A 12,573-nucleotide genomic window follows, 5' to 3' on the forward strand; every position below is an offset into this window, starting at 1 on the left:
AAATACTTTACCACTGTCTGCACAAAATGCACAAACACAGTAGATTGGCATTTATTTCAGCATGGGTTCGGGGAACTTGGGGCTACTTTCTTTGGAACACTATGGCTGAGATGCTGTAAGCTGCTATGAGTTAGGATGTCATAAAGCTTTATCACAGAAGGGATATTAATTTATCCCAGATGGCATCCTTTGGATTTGTGCTTAATGTACACACGCGGATCCATTTTGGAGGCTGTAAGGTAGTTTCAGTAGGGAAGGCACAAAGCCACAATCAGGCCAAGGCAGCCCTTTGAATCAAACCTTTCTTTTGCAAGGAGCTAATTGAAGGGTCCTTCTGCATTGCCGGATACCCTTAGTGAAATACAGTGTGTGTTTAGACTTTTGAACTTGGGACAGAAATTCTCTTGTTATACGTAAGATTTATTGAAATGATCTACATCTAAAATAGAACTGCAGCCAAACTCACGACAGCCAAATAGAGAAAGCAAAGCTGATAGCTTGCATTCATAGGTAACTTATTCTATTATTGAGTATCCATATGCTCCCCTTATCCATGTAGGGGGAAAAAAAAGTAAATATTGATGTTCAGTTCACAACAATGTTAAACCTTTTAAATAGTTTCCAACCATAAATCACATCTGCTGTTGCAGAGAATGGACTGGAGAAATACTCTGTCAGTTAAACATAGCTGTTGAAAGAGGTTGCTAAAGCATATAACAATGTAGCCACTGGGATCAATTTTTATAATGTGCAGCGATATTCAATAAGTCATTAACAAGATTAATGAAGTCTAATAAAAAATGCAAGCTCCTATTCCATATTTTACTTAGCTCACTGTAGCTTAAAATTGCATTTTATGATTTTATTAGACATATTACTTAATTTTTCTCAAACTGGTCATTTTATTTAAGTTAAAACATATTAAATAGATTTTTTCTTTCCACAGAGAAATAGGATTTTGGAAAAAAATTGACTTTATATAGTAAAGTACCTTTGTAACATAAATAGGTGTCTAATCAATAGGCTCAAGTCTGCTCTACTGCAGTAGCATAAGGCTTAGAGTGAGGCTTTGAGGCTGGGCCAGTGCATAATTGCACTACCTTACAGAAGTGCCTGGAGTATAAGGAGTGTTATATCCCAATCATATATCACCTAGAGAAGATTATTTCTTTTGGTGACTTATATGTTGGTGGAGCCCTGCTAAATCTCTCTTTAATCGCTCTCAGCCCTCCTGTTCAAGAGGAAAGTATTGCCTTTGCAGGAGCTGCTTCATTCATTCCCTTATGCAGACCTTTAGCAGAAGAGACTTGAAGCCATTACTCTGTGGTGAGAAGGGACGGGATGCGAAAGCTGCTGCAGCCATTGAGCTACCCAAGTGCAAAATATGAAAGACAGTAGCACAAGCGACAGCAGCATCTGGCTCAGGGGTCCTGTTTTTCTTCTTAATGTCTTAAACTGTAGCCCATGAGAAGGTACTACTGTAAAAGGATATTCATAGAAACACAGCTAAGTGTGTTCCAGGATGGAGAGAACCAGCTTTGCACTGAAGGCAAACCAGCTGGATGAGACCTTCCGTGCAACTTGTCTAGGTGATGCTATATGACATACAGAGGCACATCTGTTGCTCTTGGTAGCAGTTGTGAGATTTCTAAATTAATGAATGGGAAATGACTCAACAGAAGTCAGTAACAGAATAGCAGAAACAAGTTATTCTTTGCCAGTGATTAAGAGTGAAAGAGACTTAATAACCATCTTCCTGCTTCTGTATTGTCCCTGGCCTTATTACTTCTCATCTAATCCATTTTTTAGAGTATTTTGTCTGGTCTAAATAATTCAAGCTCTATGCAGCATCTGAGAAGCTGCCCATCTTTCATGTCCTACTACTTAGTGCTCTTCCACAGCAAAATTTCTCTTAGGGATTTATTGTAGCCCTACTACTTTCACATACTTCTGTAGTATGCTGCCTCTGAAGACTATCAGTCTTTTAAAAAAACTCAGAAAACTAAAGAAAAACCAGGTACTAGTAAGAAACATTTAGTGGGTATAGTGGCCATTCGTTCAAAATGTAGTTTCCAATTAGTCAATGTGCTGGGCATTGGTGACGCATCCTTCCATGCTCCACTGAGCTTCTTCTGAGCAAATTCACCATAGAGAAAGTAGCCAGTGTCAAAACGCAGTTGGTTACCATTTATTTCTCCTTCTGTGCAAGTTTTACTTCATTAATAACTACCTTGAGTCTTCTTTTATAAAGCTTTGCTCTGGAGACCGGATCCAAGATAATGTATTTTTGTGATTTAAAAGTTAATTTAAAGGACATATAGGGTGTTACAGCATGCAGGAACAAAGCTTATTTTTGATTCATATAAGTCTTAGGTCCTGGATTGATTGGTTTAATAACATTTCTTAATAAAGTAAACTGAATGCATCTTACTCCTGTGGCCTCGTGGGATGGAAAGTAGGAAGTTTCAGTCTCTATAACTTGTTAGCTTTGACTTCACAAAGGATATTAGAATGCTACGCTTTGCAATTATTGTTTTATACACACAGCCCTTATTTGAAAAGACATCGTCATTACACTTGAAAATGCATATATTTACAGGATATAAGTGAGCTTTCGAATTCAGCTATCAAGTGCAATCTGGGTATTTATTTGAACACTCCACTTACAGCAGTTCTTTTGTACTCCCAGTGTTTTGTCTATGGGCTTTGGGGTCCTGAGGCGGTACTTCAGAAAAGCAATCTTACTAGGAGGAGATGATTAATAGCACACTTCAGTGATTTCCTCAGCGATGAGTTAAATATTTGCTTCTTAGTAAAATCTCACCAAAACCCATTTCATTTTCAACATCCACTTACATTGTTCAGCCCAATTCCATTCTACTGTTTTGCTTTACCTGGGAGAAGGGAGACTGGCTGCAATGATTTAAATATTACAATAAGCCATCTGGGAAAGTGCTGTACCAAGTGTTAATTTACTGTATTCTTCTCAGAAAACACCTAGAAAAGCTGCTATTTTTTTGGATTCTGGGAAGGCCTTTGAGAGCTGATAAATGCGGGCAGCGACCTTCAAACTAGAACTGATTTTGGATCTTAAACATCATTCGTTTTCAGCAGAACACATGCTTCCAAATGTAATGAGCTTCTGAAAATCTCCTGTCTACTTGAAGTCTGGACACGAGAGAGACATGTATTCGATCTTACTGAGAAACTCCAAAACAAGTTTCTTACCAAGAAACAACTGTCCTTCTAAACTTAACAAATGCTATCTGATATGTTAGGCAGAGCCCTGTGAGATTTCAGCTGTACGTGATGAGGTACAAAAGGATTTGTTTCTAAAAGCGTTATCTTTTTACATTCTTCAATTGTATGGGACTATAGGGGGCATCAGCTGCTTGCAGCATTTTGCAGCATCAGCTGAAGCATCGAATGCTGTGCGTACTTCCAAGCGAGGCTACAGATAGCAAACCTGGCAAATGAAATACAGAAGGTGCTAAAGTAGGAGAACGCTTCCAACGGAGGACAAAAAGAGCACGCACAGGCCTACTTTGCTGAGGCAGGTGATAAGTCTGCCTCTGATACGCATTTATGGCAAAGCCAGCCTTCCTTTTTCATTATGAATTTCTGGAGTTCACACTTGTATACTTTCTGTGTATCAGAGGCTTGTGGGAGAGAGAAAAAATTCATACGAAACATGTGACTTGACATGCTTCTTTGTAACTTATCTACACAGATATATTAAATTCTTTAATTAGAAGATAGAGGAAAATTATTTTGCATTTTCCCAAGGTCCTAAGAAGCAATGAAGGTAGAACGTTCAACCAGCACGATTCTAAACATGCAGAGGTAACATACAATTTTGGTTGATCCTTACCACGATCTCATGTCTTCGGGAAGAAAAGGTTCTATACTTTGAGAACGAAATTGTTCTCAAATGGTGCTATGGTTTGGGAACAGAAATCATTAAGAGTTTCTTGTCATTTAGAGAAAGAGAATTTAGGAATCACTTTCTTGGGATCCTCTGGAAGGCCTTTGGAGAATTCTGATGCAAGCTAAAATATAAGAATTTAAAATGCAGAAACAAACAAGTAAGCAGAAAGGTACAAAGCAGAATGAAAACCCAAGTTGAAAATGAAGAAAAAAAAGAAAATACACGTATTCTTGCTGTTTGCGGTCAAGCCTATTGTATCTATTGTTTTGCAGAACCTTCCCAAAGCACAGTTTGTTTCTATTAAAATATGTCTCCAAAACTACAGTTAGAATCAATCAAGAATAAAAAGGTCTGCGTGTAGAAATCATCTGGCATTTAGCTTCAGATTAGTCACCTTACATGTGCCGCCTTCTACCAAAGATTTGAAATCTTTTTAGACTAAAAATAACGTACCTTCCTCCTTGCTTCTTTCCTGGTTTAAGCACATGATGTCTCCCCTCTGCCAGCCTGAAAAAACCCTCCCAGAGGAGACGATCACTTTGCCTTGAGGAGGAGCATAATGTTGCCTTCTTGTTTCTGCTGTGCAAAAAGCTGAATACACGGGGGCATATACTAACAGCAGAGTAATGCCACAAGCCTTGGAAGAGCGGTTGTTTTGTTCGTAATTTATTCACCAAAAAGGTCAACTCCAGACGCAACATCTGTTTTCCACCGTGATCCTGATTTCACCAAATAATTTTGCACGCTGCTGAAGTTTGCAGGAAAAAGGCAAGATTAATTAGCTGTTTCAGGGGACTTTCAAAAATATTCTGAAATACTGTTACAATTATGGGCACATAGCAAAATCATTCCGGATGAGATTCAGCTTGGTGTCTTCCAGGAAGAAGCTTGGGAAGAGATATCATGAGGTGAGAAAACAGCTAGCTGGAAGGAGAGCCATTATGGGATAGGATGTATACAGTTATTAAGTTGGAGAATTAATCCTTCAGTAGGAGAAGGATACAAAGTGAGTTTATAGCCTAAAAAATGTGTTAGTTAATAGTTATAACGTTCATCCATCTTTCTCTGTTTCTTGGCTGTGTGCTTAGCATCAGTATTGGCTGGTCTCATATCAAGTGAGAATGATTATATAAAGCAAAGTGATTAATGTCTATTGTCTATTTGAGACAATTGGAAGGTTATTTTAATCTTTTACAGTGCTGCTTTATATACGGCGTATATGCACAGTACATGAGGTACTCTACTAACAACACAGATAGATGTTTTATTGATCTCCTTCTGTTCCACTTCACTAACTATGCCTATTTTCAGTGAGGCATAGCACCAGGATAATCAAGTATGCATTTAATGTTAAGAGTGCACGTAGCTATCTGGGGAAGCTAGGTCTAATGAATTCAAAGAAATAGCAGACTTCTAAAACTTACAGTGAAGAGAGGAAGAACAGGGGAAAAAAAAAAATATTCTGAGGTAGTGAGGTTAAAATGATTTAAAGCACATTGGAGACCTAAAAATAGGAGTTGTCATTTAAAATGGCAACTGCAAATTGTACTCTGAAATTAAAAGACATCTAGGCAGATTTTGAAAATGAGAGTTGTATGCTTTAAGCCATATATATGCTCTTGAAAACACTCACCCAAACTGACAGATTTTATGCAATGCAAAAATAAAGCAAGAAGAGAGAATTATAAGTAGAATGGTGAGAAGTACAGGGCTTGTGTCTGTATACATTTTCAACATTTTTTTTCTACTGGGACTTTCTATATAAAAATGTAACTATTTAGTAAATACTGAAAACCATGAATGCTTGAGCTGGCTGGAAACACAAAACATGTGATCAGAATCTGATTAATTATTAAATAACAACTTTAGTAATATATTTTCCCTGTAGACATAGTTATAGTCAGTATAACACATATTAAGGTAATTGAGACAAACGTGTCTTTATGTACAAGAGTATACATGCCATTCAGAGGGATTCAGTTAAACCCATATCAACAGTCAGTGTCTCAAAAATTTCAAAATTGCTGATATTAGCAGTTGGAGGGCATACTTAATTTATCCCTGCTTGTATTTTGGTAATATTAATTACATGGCCGTATTATTTTTTTCTGTAGAAAATATCATAAGTGTACAGTAATTTTACAATAAGTTGAAATGTACAAAGGGGAATGAAACTAATTAAATGAGCAAAAGAATAAAACCAAAAGACAATGATGAACGCTTTACTCGGGAAGTGGACTCGTTCTAGTATCTCAAGATCAGCTGCTAGATTTAGTCTTTATATTTTTCTTAACAATCCTGTGAAAAAGTAAAGGGAATATTAATTAAATTATTAATTAAATTCACAGTTCATACTGTATTGTGAAGTGCTAAGATAACACTGTGAAGAGAAATAAATCTGTTAAACTGGACTCAAGAAAATTAACAACAGTGAAATGAAATGCGTTATACTCCATGATTTCCCTTATTATTATCACATCATGGAAACCACTTATGTAAATGCGCCTGAATTATCCCACCAGTTGACAACATAACAGTTCCTGGGAGGCATTTTTACCCCCTTCTTACAGAAGGGGTACTTCAGACATGGAGATACAAAGTTATTAGCCTGAAGTCCCACTGGAGCAGAGATACGAATCGAGATTGCCGTGTTCCAGGTTAGCATCTGAAGCGCAGAACTGTCAAGGGAGACTTTTAGTATAAATCTGAGGGAAAATGAAGACCTGCTCGACTGTAAGGGCATTTATCATATTTTTCATTTTCATTGTACTGTGCCATAATTCGGAAAATCTTTTAAGAGAGATGGTAGTCTTAAAATGGCATCTGAAGTATGCTGTATGCTAGGATTTCAATGAATATAATGGTGGAGCAATTACATCTAATAGGGTTATGTTGGCTCTAAAGATAGTTAAGTGCAAGTCTAGCATAATGAATTGTTCTCGTTAGGTCAGCTGAACTATATTTATGCTAAAAATAAATGCAGGTTGGGAATGTTAAGAATGAATACTAGTTTCAAATTCTAAGTATTTATCAAATATGATTCTATAAACATTCTAAGTGTTATGCCACTTTGGATTACTTGTTTTAATTGCTTTTTTGCAGTGATGTTCATATAGTTTTCAGAGATGAGAAGATAATTAGTGAACACTGTTATGCAAAATGTAACAGGAACAAATCTATGCATAATCTTACTGTGAGAGCAATTTTTAAGTCTTGCAAAAAACATTTTCTCATTAGTTCTTGACTACCCTGGTTTAGAGTACTAGGAGAGTTCCCTGAGTTAATTCTTCATTTCCTTCTGCATGTTATCATGATCTGAAAGCGTTACAGTGAGCTCAGACCTGTTGCTGTATCAGAGATGAGCATCTTCATGACACATTTGTCCAGCTGTGCCAATGGCCAGCTGGGGTTTGTACACCTCTGTGAACCTATCCAACCTTTTTCGGAAGTGGACCAACCTGAAACTGCAAGTATTATGTTTTAGGAGTAGTCAGTGTCTCAAAAGTCCTAGTCCTGCAGCTACTCTGATTCTCTCAGCTAGAGGTGAGAATACCAGGCAGCTCTGTCTGGAAAAGTGTACGTAAGATAGTGTTGTTTCCTGGACATATACCCATTAAAAAATTTCGGAATTACTCTTACCTAAATCTCTAACTAGAGCTGATAACAGTGTTAAATTTGTTGTGAAAGTATGTATTTTTGAAGAGACTTCTATTTGGTGGGAATCATACTGAATGCATTTTTCAATTTGTGAGTATTTTTCATCAAAATTCATATATAGGACTATTAAAAGGTGAATGAGTCTTGCTGATGACTCCTTGGCTCTCTAGGTGATGAATCAGCTCATGTATGGGAGCCAGGGAGTCTCGGTTTGTCCGATATTGCCGACGGTGCACCGTCCTGGTAGCGATTGGCACCTGCTGTTCTTCAACTTGCAACAATCCCACAATGAAGGGATCTTCCGAGAGGCCAGGCAGAGTAGATAGCTGTTTGATCTTCTCTGCATTTACAGTGGCTACACCAAAAGCCCATCGGTACCCCTTTGGGTCCTTGAAGTACCCTCTCTTGAGGTAGTCAATGCCAAGGATACAAGGGGCCTCTGGGCCGGTCACAATGGGGTGCTTTTCCCACTTGTCCCCTGTCAAGCTCACTTCAGCCTCCAGTATAGTCAATTCTTGGCATCCCCCTGTCACTCCAGAGACCCAGATGGGTTCCGTGCCCCTGTATCCTGATGGCATCAGTGTACACTGTGCACCAGTGTCTACCAAAGCCCTATACTTCTGTGGGTCTGATGTGCCAGGCCATCGAATCCACACAGTCCAGTATATCCGGTCATCCCTTTCCTCCTCCTGGCCGAAGGCAGGGACCCTCTATTGCTGTTCCTCATCAGAATATTCACTGTCCGATCCTTGCGGTACCAGACCAGAAGTCCCCTCACCAGAATCAAGGGAGGTAGTTTCAGTTCTTCTATGCCTGGAGGATCGCTGAGTGCTTTCTTGGGCCTCTACAGCAACTATGCTGACAGCCTTCTTCTTGGGTGACCCCTAATGTATTGGTTTTATGTGGCAAGGTTTTGGTAGCGGGGGGGGTTACAGGGGTGGCTCCTGTAAGAAGCTGCTGGAAGCTTCCCCTGTGTTCGAGAGAGAGCGAGCCTATACCAGCCGGCTCTAAGACGGACCCGCCGCCGGCCAAGGCCGAGCCAATCAGTGATAGTGGTAACGCCTCTGTGATAACATTTTTAAGAAGGAAAAAAAGTTGGGACGCGGAAAAACAGCCACCGGAGAGAGGAGGGAGAACATGTAAGAGAAACAAGCCTGCGGACACCAAGGTCAGTGCAGAAGGAGGGGGAGGAGATGCTCCAGGCGCCGGAGCGAAGATTCCCCTGCAGCCCGTGGTGAAGACCCTGGTGAGGCAGGCTGTCCCCCTGCAGTCCAGGGAGGTCCACGGTGGGGCAGATATCCACCTGCAGCCCGTGGAGGACCCCACGCCGGAGCAGGTGGGTTCCCGAAGGAGGCTGTGACCCCGTGGGAACCCTGCGCTGGAGCAGGTTCCTGGCAGGACCTGTGGATCTGTGGAGAGAGGAGCCCACGGAGCAGGGTTTCTGGCAGGACTTGTGACCCTGTGGGGGACCCACGCTGGAGCAGTGTGCTCCTGAAGGACTGCACACCGTGGAAAGGACCCATGCTGGAGCAGTTCGTGAAGAACTGCAGCCCGTGGGAATGGCCCACGTTGGAGAAAGTTCGTGGAGGACTGTCTCCCGTGGGTGGGACCCCACGCTGGAGCAGGGGAAGAGTGTGATGAGCCCTCGCCCTGAGGAGGTGAAGCGGCAGAAAATAACATGTGATGACCGTAAACCCCATCCCTGTCCCCCTTGTGCCGCCGGGGGGGGCTTGGTGGAGAAATCCGGGAGTGAAGTTGTGCCCGGGAAGAAGGGAGGGGTGGAGGGAAGGTGTTCTGAGATTTCGTTTTATTTCTCATTTACCTTACTCTGGCTGATTTGTAATAAAAAGTGAGCTAATTTTCCCTAAGCTGAGTCTGTTTTGCCCGTGATGGTAATTAGTGAATGATCTCTCCTGTCCTTATCTCGACCCGCAAGTTTTTTGTTATATTTTTGTCTCCCCTGTCCAGCTGAGGATGGGGGAGTGATAGAACGGCTTTGGTGGGCACCTGGCGTCCAGCCAGGGTCAACCCATCACAGCGCTAATGAAAGGAAAGATTGATCTTTCTCGTTAGAGAAACAAAATTCATACTGACAAAAGCTATTTGAAATAGCTTCAATAGTTGTAATTGAACAACTTAAATTTGGGGGAGTAAAAGGCAAAATTTATTCAGCATCTTATTCATTAAGACTTAGACAAAAGGAATCTACCAGAAGGATGTCAGCTTTGAGGCTGAGCAGTATTACAGCACTGAGCAGGTGTAAGTGAAGAGTTTTCACAGGAAAAAATTAAGCATTTTTGAGATTGGAAAACTGTTCACCTGCAATATAGTATTTTTCTGTTAGGATCCATGCGTTGAAAAAAGACATCTGGTCAAGGAAAAGAGTTGTGAGCTACTACACAAAATCCTTGTAGTAGGACCTCAGAAAACTGCTAAGAAACATGCAGGAAGGGTCTTTTAACTATGTAGAATGTAAATATGTTTTAAAAGGTTTTTTAAACCATTGAAGATGGCAAAGGAGGTAGTATAGTCTCACTGATACATAGAAAACTCAGTTGTGTTTTCCTCCTAGAGAGCTATGAGGTAGCATTGTTGGATTACTGGAGGAGGGAGTTCTTTAGTAGTATGCATGTTTTGATAATAATAAGCCAAATTCACTCTAAAACTTAGGTTCTGATAAAGCCTCTCATAGAATAATGTATGATATTCAACACCAATTCAATGCTTCCAAGATTAAAATATGCCACTCTTTTAATTGCTATGTATTTTGAATATATCCAAGTATTGTATTGGTAGGCTCTATTGTTTATGATATGAATATGATAAAAAAGGAGCACTAGCAAAAGTGAAATTGTTTTTGCTCATTATCTTGAGTGTCAAAACAAAGGAGAAGGAAAAGAAGCAAGGTAAGCAGTGAAAATTAGAGGTTTAACATTTTGTTCATGTTAATAGTTTAAACTGGAGTAAAATTTTGACATAGATGGTTTATAGGTTCAGACCATAGATTTTCCATCATGAATATCAAAATAATTACGTCTAAGCAAAAATAGAATAAATGTGTTGTTTCTTGAGACTGACTTGCTTTGTTTTTCATTTTCAAAAGGTGTTGCTACTCTGGGCTGGTTCTTGGTGATCATTCTTCAATTGCTGGTAACATCCATGGATCAAGACCCTTTGGAAAACTGCAGGATTTTTGATGGGGATAACTGATGTAAGGGCATTGGCTGGCAAGAAAATTACTTAAATGTAGCAAATCGATAAATACTGCACCTTTTTGCATCTGCTATTTTTTTCTTTTGTCTTCATGTTAATGAGACTAATATGCTTTCCACATGAAAATGAGGATTGTTCTCTAGCGTAAATAGGTACAAGATGCTATGGAAGATGCTTGTGGCCATATGTTTCTCTACCATCACCACCATTTGTATTTCTGGTTTGGGGGATTACAAGTTGATAGCAACCTCTGTCAGCAACACTGTTCAAATCCCTTTGGTTTCATATAACTCTTGTCCATTTGGGGAAAAGCACTGTTTTTCCTGTATTACTACTGAATTTCTCCAATGTCTCTGTTTTGAGGAATTGCATGAATAGGAACTGCCACAGTGAGTTTGACTGCAGACGTACATATTTCAGTATAGCATCGGCTATAATGATCTTCATTGACTCATTTCAGAGGATGTACCGCAAAAAGTCCAGGAGGACTGTAGTTAATGGTCTACTGTATCGAAAGAGATGTTTCCCCCTAAACCTTAGTGATTGAACATGAGTTTGTATCTGCTTCAGAACAGCTGCTGTTTCTTTCATACGTACCCTACAGTAATTGAATAGTCCTGCCATTTACTACATAAGTAGCCACTCCTCGTTTCAATCCTGCAAGTTCATACTGGCTGAGAGAGCTCTCCTTTGCCATTTAACTCCCACTATTTTGCCATGCCAAATCCTTTATACCCAAGAGTTTAGCTTTTCCTGCCATAGCAACCAGGTATGGTTATTATGTGCTTTGTCAAGACCTTAAATAGCAGGAGCTATTTGTGTCAAAGGCATTGAAAGTCTATGGTGATTTTTACAGGAAAAAGCAGGGCTTAATCACAAAGCTGTTATGAAAATTACTTTAAAGGATGTATTCTGCAAGACCCAGTGCCTTTGGTTCTCACAGATGGTCACCAAAATGTGCAAAATGAACTAACATATTGAAAATCGTGTGTTTATGAAAAGTATTAGGTCTGACAGTTACTGAAGTAAACTGGCGTGAGGGGAGAATTTTTGTATTTGATCAATATGTTGTCAGTCAATATATGAAGGAAGAATGTACTAAACTGTGTTATAAAATTACAATTAGTACTATGCAGTAATGAAGCTGTAAGTAAACCTGCTCCAGTAGCAACTGTAATTATTCCATAAATTAAAGAAAAAAATGCTTAAGGGTGAATGCTTGTTAGGCACTTCACAAAATCAGGCTACTTTAACTGCATTTTTCTTATCAGCTATACAGTCTATGGGTGGTAATGGTTTCTAGGCAGGCGCAGATTTTTTTGAGATATGTGTACTCTGCATTTTTTTAATCTGTTGTGTAAATACTCAATTTATTAGTTAGTTAATAATGATAAAAAGGGTGATTAAATAAAGGTGCTGGTTTAGTATAACTAGCACAGCTGTTTGTGGCTCCATTTCAGATACCACTAATGTTTATTTCATGACAAACATACAAGACAGAATGGAGCTGTTGGGATTAGCTTGAGGATTCTGATCAGAGGAACTGCCTCACCAGCATTTCTTGTCAGAAGTCACCCAGAGGCCCTCAATAGCAAAGAACAGGCACCCTCGTCTCGGGCTGCCCGTCGAGTTGGGGAGCAGCAATAGTTAGACGCTCTTGTCAGAATTGTGCAAGCGGGAAGGAGGCGTCCCTTCAACAAACCGACCAAATCATTGCAGCAGCCAAAGATGCTTCTTCCTTCTTAGGAACAACAAGCCTTTGTGTACATATTTGA

The sequence above is a fragment of the Haliaeetus albicilla genome, chromosome 1 (assembly GCF_947461875.1).
Source record: "Haliaeetus albicilla chromosome 1, bHalAlb1.1, whole genome shotgun sequence".
NCBI classification, from domain to species: Eukaryota; Metazoa; Chordata; class Aves; order Accipitriformes; family Accipitridae; genus Haliaeetus; species Haliaeetus albicilla.